Below are 15,845 nucleotides of genomic sequence, written 5' to 3' on the forward strand. Positions count from 1 at the left end.
AAAAAGAAGCTTATTGAAATAAATATAGCGTAAAATAAAATTCAAAAACTGAGGTGATCATAAATGTAAGGTACTGGAATATAAATCACTCTGAAGTCTCCTTTTTGTTAGCATACAAGTAGACTGCCATGATGTCCAGTAAACTCACACTTGGTTGGCTGTCCTCAAATTTAATTCTGCTTTCTCTAGCTGTGAGTACAAAATAAGAAACATAGGTAGTACTGTGCCCACTAAAAGATGATGATGGATGATAATGTACCCGAGATCATGCAACTAGTATATTTCTGATTTCAAAACCCTCATTCTTTCCATTATGACAACTATCTAGACATATAGTGAGACGTCTCCTAACAGGATACTGTCACTGGAACCCTTAGACATCTGGATTACCAGTTACTTCTGAGTTATACAGGTAGGCTTTTGCTTATATCAAATTTCTCTCAAATAATTGCATAGAGCTATTGATAAGATGTTTTTCTATCAATTTTTTTCTATCAAAAATTGACCCCTAAAAAAACCCAGTTATTAAGAGACAGGTAAAATTCATGAGTTTATCTACCTTTTAAATTACAAAATTTATACTATATTAAGGAAATAGGCATTTTAAAAATTGGTCAGAGAAGAAAGTGGACAGGCACAGTATTAAAGAAGAGAGAAAGGGGCAATGGGGAGAGAGCTAAGGCCGATATATCCTGTCCATCCTGCTTCTGACCCCACATCACTCAAGTGTCTGGCTTTTCTTCTTCAACTTCCTCCATTAAAGTGGTACCAAAATTCTACCCTAGCCAGGGTCCTAGTTCTTCAAAACTTCCACTCCTAAGTTTTTGTTCTATAAGAGTAGAACCTTTTCCTAAGTTGTCCTGTTGATTCCTTATCTGTCTTTACAGCATAATCATTAAAGATCTTAGTCTTTCCATAATTTGCTTTCTTTTTCTTGATGTATTTGAAAAGCCTATTCTTGGTGTTAGAATCTCTTACTCTTCTGCCAAATATGCCTTTCTTGTTAACTATGCAGAGTGTTTTTTATTTTTGTTGTCATTTCAAGCATCTGGCACTTTTTTATTCTCGGTTCACTCAATGTTTATTCCACATATATGTATTAAGTGCCTACCATCTGCTAAGTACTATCTAGATAAAGGGTAAAACCAGATATGGTCCCTCCTCTCATGGAGCACACAGCCTTCCAGTGTTGGAATAGGCCCACTATGACCTCTTTTCCACTGCTTGCAACCAAAAACTCTTGATAAAATGCAAAGGGAACTACCTGAAGACTCTGAAAAGTAAACAGCAGCAGGTGGATTGTGAAGAAAAGTCAAAACCACAAGGGTGAATTTTTCTTGCTCTTGCATCTTTGACCTGAAGGCAGACCCCAGTCATGCAACTGTGCAAGGACAGCAGAGGAGGCCAAAACTATAATAGAAAACCTGTTTTTATGGCCTGAAGGTCTGGGAAAATAGACCCTACAGTCTAAAGAGAGTGTGAGGAATCCTTATTGTTGTTTTTTTTCTCTGTAGCAGCTTTTCCCCAAGGGAAGCCACATTTATGGCATTATGGGCAGCTAAATGCAGAGAAAAACCTCATTTTCTGATTAGCGAAAGCAGGAAAAATGACCTTGAGAAATAGAGTATGTGTCAGAGGTTGGGGAGGCATGGATTCAAGACAAGAGAAAGCTAGGGAATGGAGCTCCTTAATTCTATGTATGAATCCATCCAAGTATCTTTAGGTCACCTCCAGCTGTGCGTGCATCAGACAGGCCAAAATCAGCATAGCAATGGCTTTACGAACTGAAGTAAATGTAGAAAAGAACCATTGCCCCAGTCACAGACTAACCCCTGAGTGACTCATGCATGGGGCAGACCAAAGGCAACATAGCAAAGGCTTTTGAAACAACTGAGGTTAGGACCATTGCCTACAGAAAATAAGAGAGAGTTTATGGTCTGCATCTAACCAAGTTGATTGCCTGCTAAAACAAACAAAAAATGTTTAAATATTCCTAGAGGATTTTAATAGGATCCAGAGTCTACACAACAAAATGTCCAAGATTACTCAGAAGTACTTGACATATGAAGAATCAGGAAATTATTGTCTTACGGGGAAAGAAAATCAACAGATGCCAAGCCAAAGTGACACAGATGTTGGAATTATCAGACAAAGATGTTAAAGCAGCCATTATAACTACATTTCACGTGCTAAAGATAGGCATAGTTGTAATGAGTGGGAAGATACTCATTCACAACAGAAAAATAGAAACAGTGAAAAAGAAGCAAGTCAGAGTGACGTCAGCATCATGGCAGAGTGAAATGTTCCCTTAGTCTCCCTTCTAAGTTACAACCAACGAACATTCATTAACCAACAGAAGATTCCATATAAAGTCCAAGAGGACCCCTGAGAGATATATACAGCCATACATCTGTAGATGGGGGTACTGGATCCCTGGGAAGCAGTGGAAGGAGGTGAGCAGATCCCCTTTCCCTCCCCAGTGGCAGTGATCTAGGTTGTGGGTCCTCACACAGCAGCCAGTGCATAACTGTAAGAGGAGTGGGGGAGCAGGCAGGCCTGCATGCAAACACTCTTGCTTTTAGAGTTGCAGCCCAGCCTTTGGGAATGCTCCACAACAAGTGGTTTGGCTCAGCCACTAAGCACAGCAGCCCAGGCAAAATGCCCGTGAGTGCAGAGTGGGTCCACATGTGTAAAAGAAAGAGCCCTTCTCCTCCCCTCCCCCTAGTGCAACAGCTCAGCTGGACTCCGGCCCAGGCAGTGGTTCCACACCACAGTGCCTGCACGTGCATGTGTGACCCACTAAGTGGCTGCAACCAGCAGGCAAACACAGAAGACTCCTATCGGCACAACTTCCAGCAGACTTGGCAGGTTTATAAAACACAGCTTCTGCCCCGCCAGGGGTGGCAAGTGGAATCCAGCAAAGGATCACATCATCAAATACCATGAAGAACTACAGTAACACTCCAGAGCAGAAGGAAAATGACAAGTCTCCAGAAACCAATCTTGAACTCACAGAAATTTACAATCTAAATGACAGGGAATTCAAAATAGTTGTCATAAAGAAGCTCAACAAGTTATAAGAAAACTCAGAAAGATCAATGAACTCAGAAATAAAATTAATGAGCAGAAAGAATTCTTCACCAAAGAGATTGAAACTCTAAGGAAAAAATCAAACAAATTCTGGAGAGGAAGAACTCAATGAGATGAAAAAACAATCTACAAACATTAAAATACAGATCTGACATTATGGAGGAAAGAATTAGTAATTTAGAGGACAGAAATATAGAAATGGTTTGGGTGAAGGAGAAGAGAGAACTAAGATTTAAAAAAAAGAAGAAACTCTTTGAGAAATATCCAACTCAATTCGGAAATGCAACATAAGGATTATAGGTATTCCAGTGGGAGAAGAGAGGGAGAAAGGAGCAGAAAGCTTGTTCAAAGAAATAATAGCTGAGAATTCCCCAAACCTGGGGAAAGAACTGGACTTATGAGTATATGAAGTCAATAGAACTCCCAATTACATCAATGCAAAACGACCTTCTCCAAGGCATATAATAGTAAAACTGGCAAAAGTCAATGACAAAAAATATTAAGAGCAGCAAGAGAGAAGAAAATAACATACAAAGGAACCCCCACCAGGTTTTCAGTGGATTTATTAGCAGAAGCCTTACAGTCTAAGAGAGATTGGAATGATATATTAAAAATACTGAAAGACCAAAACTTTCAGCCAAGAATACTCTATCCAGTGAAATTATCCTTCAGATATGATGGAGAAATAAAAGCTTTCCCAGGTAAATGAAAGCTGAGGGAGTTCATTGCCACTAGACATCCCTTACAAGAAATGGTCAAGGATGCCCTCATACCTGAAACAAAAAGGCAAAGGTTTACAAAGCCTCGAGCAAGGAGATAAATAGAGAAAATCAGAAAATTGCAGCTATCAAAACAGGTTAGCAAAGTCTTAATTATAACATAAGAAATAAATAGAAGGAAAGCACCAAAAATAACTATAAACACTTCACTTTAATCACAAACCCACAACACAAAACAGAATAATTTATGACAACAATAACTTAGAAGGGGAAGTGGAACGGGTTGGAACCTACTTAGGCTAATGGAGATAAGAGGCTATCAGAAAATGGACTATCTTATCTACAAGGTCTTTTATACAAACTTCATGGTAACCACTAAACAAAAACTCAGAGCAGAGACACAAATCATAAATAAAGAGAAAACTAAGAAAACCATCACAGAAAACCACCAAACTGAAATGGCAGTCAGAAACACTAGGGAAGAGAAACAAGGGAAATATAGAACAACCAGAAAACAGAGATAAAATGGCAATATTAAGCCCTCGTATATCAATAATCATTCTAAATGTAAATGGATTGAATTCTCCAATCAAAAGACACAGAGTGGATGGATGGATTAAAGAACAAGACTCAACAATATGCTGCCTCCAGGAAACACATCTCAGCTCTAAAGACAAACACAGGCTCAGAGTGGAGGGATAGAAGATAATACTCCAAGCAAATGGCTATCAAAAGAAAGCAGGTGTTGCCATACTTAGACAAAGTAGACTTGAAGATAAAAAAGACAATGAGAGAGAAAGAGGGACAGTATATAATGATAAACAGGACATTCCACCAAGAGAACATAACACTTATGAATATATATGCATCTAACACAGGAGCACCAAAGTATATAAAGCAACTATTAACAGACCTAAAGGGAGAAATTAACAGCAACACAATAAAAGTAGGGGACCTCAACACCCAATTTACATCAACGTATAGATCATCCAGACAGAAATTCAACAAAGAAATAGTGAACTTAAGTGAAACACTAGACCAGACGGACTTGACAGAAATGTATTGAACAGTCCATCCAAAAACAGCAGAATACACATTCTTCTCAAGTGCACATGGAACATTTTCAAAGATAGACCACATATTGGGAAACAAGGCAAGCCTCAATTAATTTAAGAAGATTGAAATCATATCAAGCATCTTTTCCAGCTACAATGCTATGAAACCAGAAATCAACTACAAGAAAATAGCTGGGAAAGTCACAAATACATGGAGACTAAATAACATGCTACTGTACAACAATTTGATCAATGAAGAAATCAAAAAATACCTGGAGACAAATGAAAGAGAAAATACATTGTACCAACCCTTATCGGTTGTGGCGAAAGCAGTTCTAAGAGGGAAATTCATAGCAAAACAAGCTCAACTCAACAAATCAGAGAAATCTCAAATAAGTAATCTTAAACTATACCTAACAGAACTAGAAAGAGAAAAACAAAGCCCAAAGGCAGGAAAAGGAGAGAAATAATAAAAATTAGAGCAGCAATCAATGAAATAGAGGCCAAAAAGCAGTATAAAGGATCAATGAAGTTAAGAGCTGATTCTTTGAGAAGATAAACAAAATTGACAAACCCTCAGCCAGACTAAGAAAAAAAGAGAGAAGGCTCAAACCAATAAAATTAGAAACGAAAGAGGAGAAATTATAACAGATACCACAGAAATGCAAAGGATTATAAGAGAATACTATGAAAAACTATATGCCAACAAATTGGACAATCTGGAAGAAATGGATAAATTGTTAGACTCAAACAAGATCCCAAAACTGAATCAAGAAGAAATAGAGAATCTGAATAGACCAATCACAAGTAAAGAGATTGAAACAATAATCAAAAACCTCCCCCAAAAAACAGAAGTCCAGGACCAGATGGCTTCTCTAGAGAATTCTACCAAACATTCAGAGAAGATTTAGTACCTGTCCTTCTCAAACTATTCCAAAGAATTGAAGAAGATGGAAGGCTTCCTAACTCATTCTATGAGGCCAACATCACCCTGATCCCAAAGCCAGACAAGGACAACACACAGAAGGAAAATGACAGGCAAATATCACTGATGAACATAGATGCAGAAATCCTCAACAAAATATTGGCAAACCAAATACAGCAATACATTAAAAAGGATCATTCACAATGATCATGTGGGATTTATTCCAGGGATGCAGGGATGGTTCAACATCTGCAAATCAATCAGTGTGATGCACCACATTAACAAAATGAGAAATAAAAATCACGTGATCATCTCAATAAATGCACAGAAAGTATTTGACAAGATCCAACATCATTTATGATAAAAACTCTCAATAAAATTGGTATAGAAGGAAAGTACATAATAACATAATACAGGCCACCTATGACACACCCACAGCCAAGGTCATAGTCAAAGGATAAAAACTGAAAGCCATCCTTCTGAGAACAGGAACAAGACAAAGCTGCCCACTCTTGCCACTCCTATTCAACATAGTACTAGAGGTTTTGGCCAGAGAAATTAGGCAAGAGAAAGAAATAACAAGTATCCAAATTGGGAAGGAAGAAGTGAAACTCTTGCTGTTCGTGGATGACATGATCCTATGTATAGAAAACCTAAGGAATCTACCAGAAAGCTATTAGAGATAATCAACAATTACAGCAAAGTTGCAGGGTACAAAATCAACTTACAAAAATCACTTGCATTTCTATACACTAATAATGAAGTAGCAGAAAAAGAACTCAAGAACACATCCCATTCACAATTGCAACAAAAAGAATAAAATGTGTAGGAATAAGTTTAATTAAGGAGATGAAAGATCCAGACACTTAAAACTACAAGACATTGTTAAAGAATTTGAGATGATATAAAAAAATGGTAGGATATTCCATGCTCATGGATTGGAAGAATAAACATAGTTAAAATGTCCATATTACCTAAAGCAATCTCAAGATTCAATGCAATTCTAACCAGAATCCCAATGACATTCTTCACAGAAGTACAACAAAGAATCCAAAAATTTATATGGAACAACAAAAGACCCCCAACAGCCAAAGCAATCCTGGGAAGAAAGAACAAACCTGTAGCTATCACAATCCCTGACTTTAAAATATAGTACAAAGTTATAGCAATCAAAACAGCATGGTACTGGCACAAAAACAGATACATAGATCAATGGAATAGAATTGAAAGCCCAGGAATAAAACCACACATCTACAGACAGCTAATCTTCAACAAAGGAGCCAAGAACATACAATGGAGACAGGAAAATATCTTCAATAAATAGTGTTGGGAAAAAAGGGACAGCCACATGCAAAAGAATGAAAGTAGACCATTACCTTACACCATACAGAAAATCAACTCCAAATGGATTAAAGGCTTGACTGTAAGACCTAAAGCCATAAAACTCCTGGAAGAAAATATAAGCAGTATACTCTTTGACATCAGTCTTAGCAGTATCTTTTTGCATACTGTGTCTACTCAGGCATGGGAAACAAAAGAAAAAATAAACAAATGTGACTGCATCAGACTAAAAACCTTCTTCAAGGCAAAGGAAACCATGAACAAAACAAAAAGACAACCCACCAACTGGGAGAAAGTATTTAGAAATCATACATCTGACAAGGGGTTAATTTCCAAAATATTTAAAGAACTCATACAACTCAACAAGAAAAAAATGAACAATCCAATAAAAAAATGGGCAGAGGATATAAACAGACATTTCTGCAAGGAGGATATACAGATGGCCAACAAGCACATGAAAAGATATTCAACATCACTACTTATTAGGGAAATGCAAATCAAAACTACAATGAGATATATCACCTCACACCTGTCAGAATGGCTATAATTATCAAGACAAAAAAAAAATGTTGGAGCAGATGTGGAGAAAAGGGAACCCTCATACACTGCTTGTGGGAATGCAAACTGGTACAGCAACTATGGAAAAGAGCATGGAGATTTCTCAAAAAATTAAGAATAGAAATACCATATGATCCAGCTATCCCACTATTGGGTATTTATCCAAAGAACTTGAAACAACAAAGAGATTTATGCACCCCTATGTTCGTTGCAGCATTATTCACAATAGCCAAGACGTGGAAGCAACCCAAGTGCCCATCAATGGATGAATAAAGATGTGGTGTATATACACACACACACACACACACACATATATATATACACACAGGAATACTACTCAGCCATAAAAAAAAAAAAAGACAAAGTTGTCCCATTTGCAACGACATGGATGGATCTTGAGGGTATTATGTTAAGCAAAATAAGCCAGACATAGAAAGAAAAACACTGCATGATTTCACTCATAGGTGAAAGATAAACAAACACGTGGATAAAGACAACAGATTAGTGGTTACCAGAGGGGAAGGGGGTAGGGGGGTGGGCAAAAGGGGTGAAGGAGCATATATATATGGTGATGGGTAAAAATGACACTACTTTTGGTGAGAACGATGCAATCTATATAGAAACTGATTAATGATAATGTACACCTGAAATTAGACAATGTTGTAAACCACTATGACCACAATAAAATATTTTTTAATCTATAAATAACTTATACAACAGGGAAATGGTTAAGTATATTAGAAAACAATCTGAATGAATTTCATGTAACTACTAAAACAACTGTGATTAGAACATAGGAGATATAGTATTATAAAATTTGAGTCAAAAGAATGTTTACCATGAAAAAAAGAATCACTGTTGAAATTCAACACATCATGATAGTTTTGATGTTTCCAGAAAAATAGAACTCCTTGACACTCTGTAACTGGTTTGGTAAAAGTCTCTGCCTGTGAGGAAACGCCTTCCAGCCCCATTTACCATTAGCTCCCACATTCTTGGGATATCATTCATTGAGGTTAACATTAGAATATTTTCATTGTAGTTATGCCAAGACAGACTAAACACTTAGCTGGGTAAATTCTATGACTTTTAGTTCCAGGATCTTTATGGTGTTTCCCAACTATATGTCAAAGCCCTCATTTCTTTTTCTTTTTTTCTTTTCTTTCTTTTGTTGTTTTTTTTTTTTTTTTTTTGCCAAGATGTTTTACAGTAATCACAGCGTGCAAAATATGCTTGGTCATCCCAGTGAGTTTCCATAAGTAAATGCTCATAAATAACTGCTACACTGTAGATATTCAGAAGAGTATTTTGTATAAACCAAAACTTAGTAATAAGGTTAAGTGCTAAGAATAATCTCTTAAATAAATGCATCTGTTTGGGTCTATAAAAGCTCTATAAAGCTCAAGATTTTTGGTTTGTTTCATTTTCATATAACTAGTTCCTTTCCCAGAGAGGTGAAGAAACAGGCAATAAGAAATTTATTGCAGAGCTCTATTTCAGCATGATCCTAATTATCCCTTAAAACCTGCTGCTACTTTGTATACTTCCATGTGTTCTTCTTTGTGGTTTCTGAGTGATGATATATCAAGCCATATACATAAAGAAACCCCATAATCCTTACTGGGGAAATTTAGAATTATTTATCAGGGCTTTTATAATAGCTATACAAAAATTACTTATGAGTAAATTATGTTTGAATGATGTTAACCTTTGAAATGTGTAGTTTCTCATGTAAGAATAAAAGAGCCTTTGTGTTTAAACTTAAGTATAAAAAAAGAAGGGAGTAAAAAATTTTGAACTAAAAAAATACAGTAATTAAAAAATTCATTGGATAGACTCAAAAGCAGAATGGCAATGAATGAGGAAAGAATCCATGAACTTGACGATAGATAAATAGAAATTGTCGAATCTGAAGAAGAGAGTGAAAAGAGATTGAAAAATGAAATAGCTCCTCAAGGACACTATTATGGAGTCTACAGCCTAATGAGGCAAACGCATTAATCAATCACTCTAATAAAGGCATAATTACAAACTGAGATCAATGTTCTGAAGAAAATGATCAAGGTACCCTAAGAGTGTATAAAGACTGGACCTGACTTCACCTGGGTGCAGAGGTGATGTAATAGATATTTCTCGGAGGACGTGGTCCTTGAGCTGAGCGATGGAAAAGGGTTAACCAAATGAGGGGGAGATTGGTGGTGAACAGAGTTTCAATTAGAGAGGAAAAGCAAGTGTTAAGGCCCTGCAGAAGGAACGTGGCAATTTCAAGGAAGTGAAAGAAAGAATGGCTAGGAATTAAAAAAAAAAATGGTTGAAGAATGGTATGAAGTTAGCCTAGAGAGGGAGCCAGGGACTACATTGTGCAGAATTCTTTAGGTCATCGCAAGGGACTGAATGCTTGTGTCTCCCCCATTTTCATATGTTGACATCTTAACTCCCAATTTGATGGTATTTGGAGGTGAGGCCTTTGGGAGGTAATTAGGTCATGAGGGTAGAATCTATATAAAGAGATTAGTGCTCTTATAAAAGCGATGCCAGAGGGCACTCTGGCTCTCTTTTTGCCACATGAGGATACAACAAGAAGCTGGCAGTCTGCAATCTGGAAGAGAGCTTTCCCCAGAACCCAACCATACTGGGGCCCTGACCTCAAAAGTCCACCCTCCAGAACTGTGAGGAAAAAATTTCTGTTGTTTATAAGCCACCGAGTCTATGGTACTGTGGTAGAGTAGTCAAACTCAGTCATGCTGAACATTTTTGTCTTTATCCTAAAGCCAGTGAGGAGTATTGGGACTCTCAGGTAGAGAGCTGGTAGAGGATTGAGGCACAGAACCTTCAGGATCCCCAACTTTTAGCAGCCGAGCAGAGAAGGATGAGCCTAGAAAGGAGACAGAGAAGGAATCAGAAGAAAGATAGAGGGGAAATGAGAGAGTGATTTAACAAGAGCCAAAAGTAGAATGTTCCATCATGTCATATGGTCACTTGTAGATTATTTGTGACCTTAGCTGGATTTATTTTGTGGAGTGAAAGGAGTAGAACCTCAACTGGAGAACACTGAGAATGAGTGATTCATGGGGAAAAGGACACTGTGGTGAGAATCAGCAGCTCTCCAAAAACTTTATTGGTAAAGGGAAGAGGACAGATGGGGCAGTAGCTAAATGAGGATATGGCTTCTGGGAGGCTTTATTAAGATGAACTCATTTAAAAGTCATTGGGAAGGATCTAGTTGAAAGGACGTGGCAGAGGAGGATTAGTTGATACAGGCAGGGAAGGATCCTTTACCGTATGAAATTCTTGAGAATACAGGAAGTAATATAATCCAAAATACAAGTGGTCTTATTGCCTTAGATAGGAGGAAGGACACTTCCTTTACCGTAAGAAGAGAGAAGGAGAGGAAGATAGGTTTGTAGATGGAAATTGGAGGTAAGGCTATCTACTGAGAATGATGGGGAATATGTGGGAGATCCGTGGTTTGAGAAGAATAGAAAAGGTTTGGCATAGTCGCTAGGGAAAGTGAGTTGACAGAGAATGTGTGTGTTAGGATTGGTACATTTTAAAGGCCCACTTGAGGCTGTTAGTTATGAATTTATGGTGATTCCAGGTTACTCTAGTATAGCTTTCTATAGCAGTATCCAGATGTTCAGTTAAGTAAATGGTGAAATGGCATAATAGAGTTGGTGCAGAGTTGAGATTTTTCTAGAAAGGTGTGACAACAAAACAACAACAAACATATTTCAACGGAGTTTGGGATATTGGTGTTGTTTTGGGGATGATGGATCATAGATATTGAATACAAAAGGAAGTGATGAACAGAAAGGGCTAAAAGTCTCATTGCACTGCACATCCTGATAAGGCTGAAGAAGAATTGGAGATGAAGTGAATGTAATTGAACAAGCAAACTGAAAGAAGTTAAGGTAGTATTCAGAGAGGTGGATGCTTCAAGTCATGATTATTGATAATAGAACATTTCAGATGGAAGGATCCAGCATGGCCTTTCCTTTATGGAAGGGAAGTAGAGAGCTGAGGAACCAAGGTAGTTGATGAATTATCCATGTATAGTTAAGACTCACAAGATTACAAATTTTGGGGTGAGGTGCTCATATCTTTGGTGAATAATGGAAAGGGACCAAGATGAGGTCAGTAAATAACAGTGACTAGAAGAGGGAGAAGGGGGTATTGTCAAATTACACAAGCTTCAAAGAAGTAAAATTTTAAAAACTAGTGTTTAGAAATAGCAGTGAGTTGTCAGAATGAGTTAAGCAAATCAACAGCTATTATGTAAGAGGACTGTGGGGGAAAAAGTGCTTTCAGATAGGACACAGAATTTGAGAGAATGCCCTGAGAAGAGGTTGAGAGTTTGTAATTGTCTAGCAGAAGTTCCAGAGTGCTCAGTAAAAAGGGTTGGATAAGAGGCTATGAAATGATAGCCAGAGTTCTTAACACCTTTGTAAATGATTTCCAATGAGCTATTTCTAATTAATTTTTGCCTTCTATGACTTATTCGTTATTTATACTCTATTTTCTTTTTTCTTTTTTTTCCTTTTTTGAGGAAGATTAGCCCTGAGCTAACTGCTACCAATCCTCCTCTTTTTGCTGAGGAAGACTGGCCCTGAGCTAACATCCATGCCCATCTTCTTCTACTTTATATGCGGGACGCCTCCCATAGCATGACGTGCCAAGCTGTGCCATGTCTGCACCCGGGATCCGAACCGGTGAACCCCGGGCTGAGGAAACGGAACATGTGAACTTAACTGCTGCGTCACCGGACCGGCCCCTATACTCTATTTTCAAGTTTATCCTAAGGCCCTTATTTTTTTTTATTGAGTTCATAATAGTTTATATCGATGTGAGATTTCAGTTGTACATTATTTCTTGTCTGTTCACCACATATGTGCTCCCCTTCACCTCCTGTGTACATCCTCCACCCCCTTCCCCTGGTAACCACTGAACTGTTTTCTTTGTCCACGTGTTTGTTTATATTCCACATGTGAGTGAAATCATCTGGTGTTTGTCTTTCTCAGGCTGGCCTATTTTGCTTAGCATAATTCCCTCCAGGTCCACCCATATTATTGCAAATGGATGAATCTGTCTTTTTTTATGTCTGAGTAGTATTCCATTGTATCTATATAGCACGTCTTCTTTATCCAGTCATCAATCGATGGGCACTTGGGTTGCTTCCATGTCTTGCCTATTGTGAATAGTGCTACAATGAACACAGGGGTGCATATGTTACTTTGGATCGTTGATTTCAAGTTGTGTGGGTAGATACCCAGTAATGGGATAGCTGGGTCATATGGTAGTTCTATTTTTAGTTTTCTGAGGAATCTCCATACTGTTTTCCATAGTGGTTGCACCAGTTTGCATTCCCACCAGCAGTGTGTGAGGGTTCCCTTCTCTCCAAACCCTCTCCAACATTTGTTATTTTTAGTCTTAGTGATCATAGCCATTTTAACAGGAATAAGGTGGTATCTTAGTGTAGTTTTGATTTGCGTTTCCCTGATGATTAATGATGTTGAACATCCTTTCATGTGTTTACTGGCCATCTGTATATCTTCTTTGGGAAAATGTCTGTTCATATCTTCTGCCCATTTTTTGATCCAGTTTTTTTATTGTTCAGTTGTGTGAGTTCCTTATATATTAGGAAATTAACCCTTTGTCAAATAGATGATTAGCAAATATTTTCTCCCAGTTGGTGGGTTGTCTCTTTGTTTTGATTCTGGTTTCCTTTGCCTTGCAGAAGCTCTTTAGTCTGATGAACTCCCACTTGTTTATTTTTTCTTTTGTTTCCCTTGTCTGAGAAGACACGGTATTAAAAAAGATCCTTTTTGGTTCGATGTCAAAGAGGGTACTACCTATTGTGTCTTCCAGGAGTTTTATAGTTTCAGGACTTATCTTCAAGTCTTTGATCCATTTTGAGTTTATTTTTGTGTATGGTGCGCCATAATGGTCTACCTTCATTCTTTTGCATGTGGCTGACCAGTTTTCCCAACACCATTTATTGAAGAGACTATCTTTTCTCCATTGTATGTCCTTGGCACTTTTCTCAAAGATTAGCTGTCCATAGATGTGTGGTTTTATTTCTGGGCTTTCAGTTCTGTTCCATTGATCTATGTGTCTGTTTTTGTACCAGTACCATGTCATTTTTGATCATTATGGCTTTGTACTACATTTTGAAGTCAGGGATTGTGATACCTCCAGCTTTGTTCTTTTTTACCAGGATTGCCTTAGCAATTCAGGGTCTTTGGTTGCCCCATATAAGTTTTAGGATTCTTTGCTCTATTTCCATGAAGAATGCCATTGGCATTCTGGTCGGGACTGCATTGAATCTGTAGATTGCTTTGGGTAGTATCGACATTTTAACTATGTTTATTCTTCTAAAGCCCTTGTCTTTAATAGTTCCTTTTCTAAAATATAAAAGCCAAAAAGTGAGATAGATATTTGATAGATTTTTTTCTCTTTTTAAAAATAGATTTAATTTATTATAGCCATTTTCTAAATTTTAGCATCTAAACCTGTGAGAGCTTTGGTCTATGTCCGGCACAGTGTCTGACATATTGTAGGCACTTTAGTTTTAAGTGTGGGCTCTGGAGCCAGTCTGCCTGATTTGGGCCCCTACTCCTTTTTTTATAGCTATGTGACCTTGGAAATGACAGGAAAGCATGGACAATAGGAGTGAGCCAAGGGGAAATGGTAAGGTATCCCTGATCTGGAAAAACAAGTGAGGCTACCATAATTTATTGGGGACATCATCTAAGGCAAAATCTCTGGAGAACTATTCCATAGGAACCAGCACAAACTGAGGCAAAACTGAGTCTTACGAAGCAGTCTCAGCTGAGCTCAGTCTCTGGTTTGCTTAATGGGATTAGCACTCCCTCCCTCCACTCCACATAGTCCTCTCTGGAGGAAGCTATCATCTGGACTCTGTAACAAAGCTTTTATACACAATATCAAGCTTTCAATAAAAATTATTGGCCATGCCAGTTAATAGACAATAAAAGCCAAGATAGGAGATAGAAAATAGATTCTTCAAATAAAGTGAATTTATCAAGACCTGGGTACAAAGAAAATAAACCAAAATTACTTATATTTCTGTATACCAGAAAAAAACAAATAATGAATTTTTTAAATGATACTATTTTGGTAACATCCAAATAAACATCAATACCTAGAAAGAATCCTACCTAGAAATGAGCCTAATGAAAGATGTGCAAGTCCTCTACACTAAAAATTACAGAACATTTTTAAGACAAAGAATATCTCAATGAATGGAGAGATATACAATGTTTAAGGATTGGAAAACTCAATACTGCTAAGACATCAGTTCTCACCAATAGTAGATTCACTGAATTGTAGAGTCAGTGCAATTTCAGTCAAAATTCCAGCAGAGAGAGAGTGTGTGTGTGTGGGGGGGGGGGGGGCTGAATTGACAGCTTGATTCTAAAATTTATGTAGAAATACAAAGAGCCAAAGAGTCAATCCAACTCTGAGGAAAAACGAAACTGGAGAATTTACAGCACCCGATCTCAGTACCTATTATATGAGCACAAAGGTAGTACTGGCGTAAGGACAGAAAAATAGGCCAGTTGTGCAGAATAGAATCCAAAAATAAATTCACATAGATGTGGTCACTTGATTTACAACAAAGGTGACACTGCAGTGCAATGGGTAAAGAATGATCTTTTTAACAAATGGTGCTGAGTCAATTAGATATCAATCTGGGAAAAAGTGAATTTTCATCTCTTCCTCATGCTGTACGTAAAAGTCAATTCCAAATGGATCATAGACCTAAATGTGAAAGGCAAAACACTAATGCTTCTAGAAGAATATATAGAATATCTTTATGATCTCAGGGTTGGCAAAGATTTCTAAAACAATAAAAGCTCTAACCATAGAGGAAGGAAAGGTTACACTGGACTACATTAAAATAAAAACTTCTGTTCATTCAAAGACATCATCAGAGCGAAAAGACAAGCCACAGAGTGGGAGATGATACTGGCTACTTATATATCCAATAAAAGATCCATTTCTAGAATACAGAAATAAAGAACTCCAACAAGTCAGTAAGAAAAAGATAGCAAATACGTTTAGAAAAATGGGCAAGTTGGGGCCAGCCTGGTGGTGTAGCAGTTAAGTTTGTGTGCTCCACTTCAAGGGCCAGGG

At 37.6% G+C, this 15,845-nt stretch overlaps 1 protein-coding gene across 1 annotated transcript in view; it reads left to right on the top strand.

Moving 5' to 3' along the window:
• The first annotated feature begins 350 nt into the window (after positions 1-350).
• Positions 351-15,845, top strand: part of SLC9B1 (solute carrier family 9 member B1) — a 67,382-nt gene continuing 51,887 nt past the window's right edge. The window contains exon 1 of the mRNA XM_046656837.1: positions 351-412. The gene's annotated coding sequence lies outside the window, so the exon portion shown is untranslated. The remainder of the gene's footprint in view (positions 413-15,845) is intronic.

This window comes from Equus quagga, chromosome 3 (genome assembly GCF_021613505.1).
Source record: "Equus quagga isolate Etosha38 chromosome 3, UCLA_HA_Equagga_1.0, whole genome shotgun sequence".
NCBI classification, from domain to species: domain Eukaryota; kingdom Metazoa; phylum Chordata; class Mammalia; order Perissodactyla; family Equidae; genus Equus; species Equus quagga.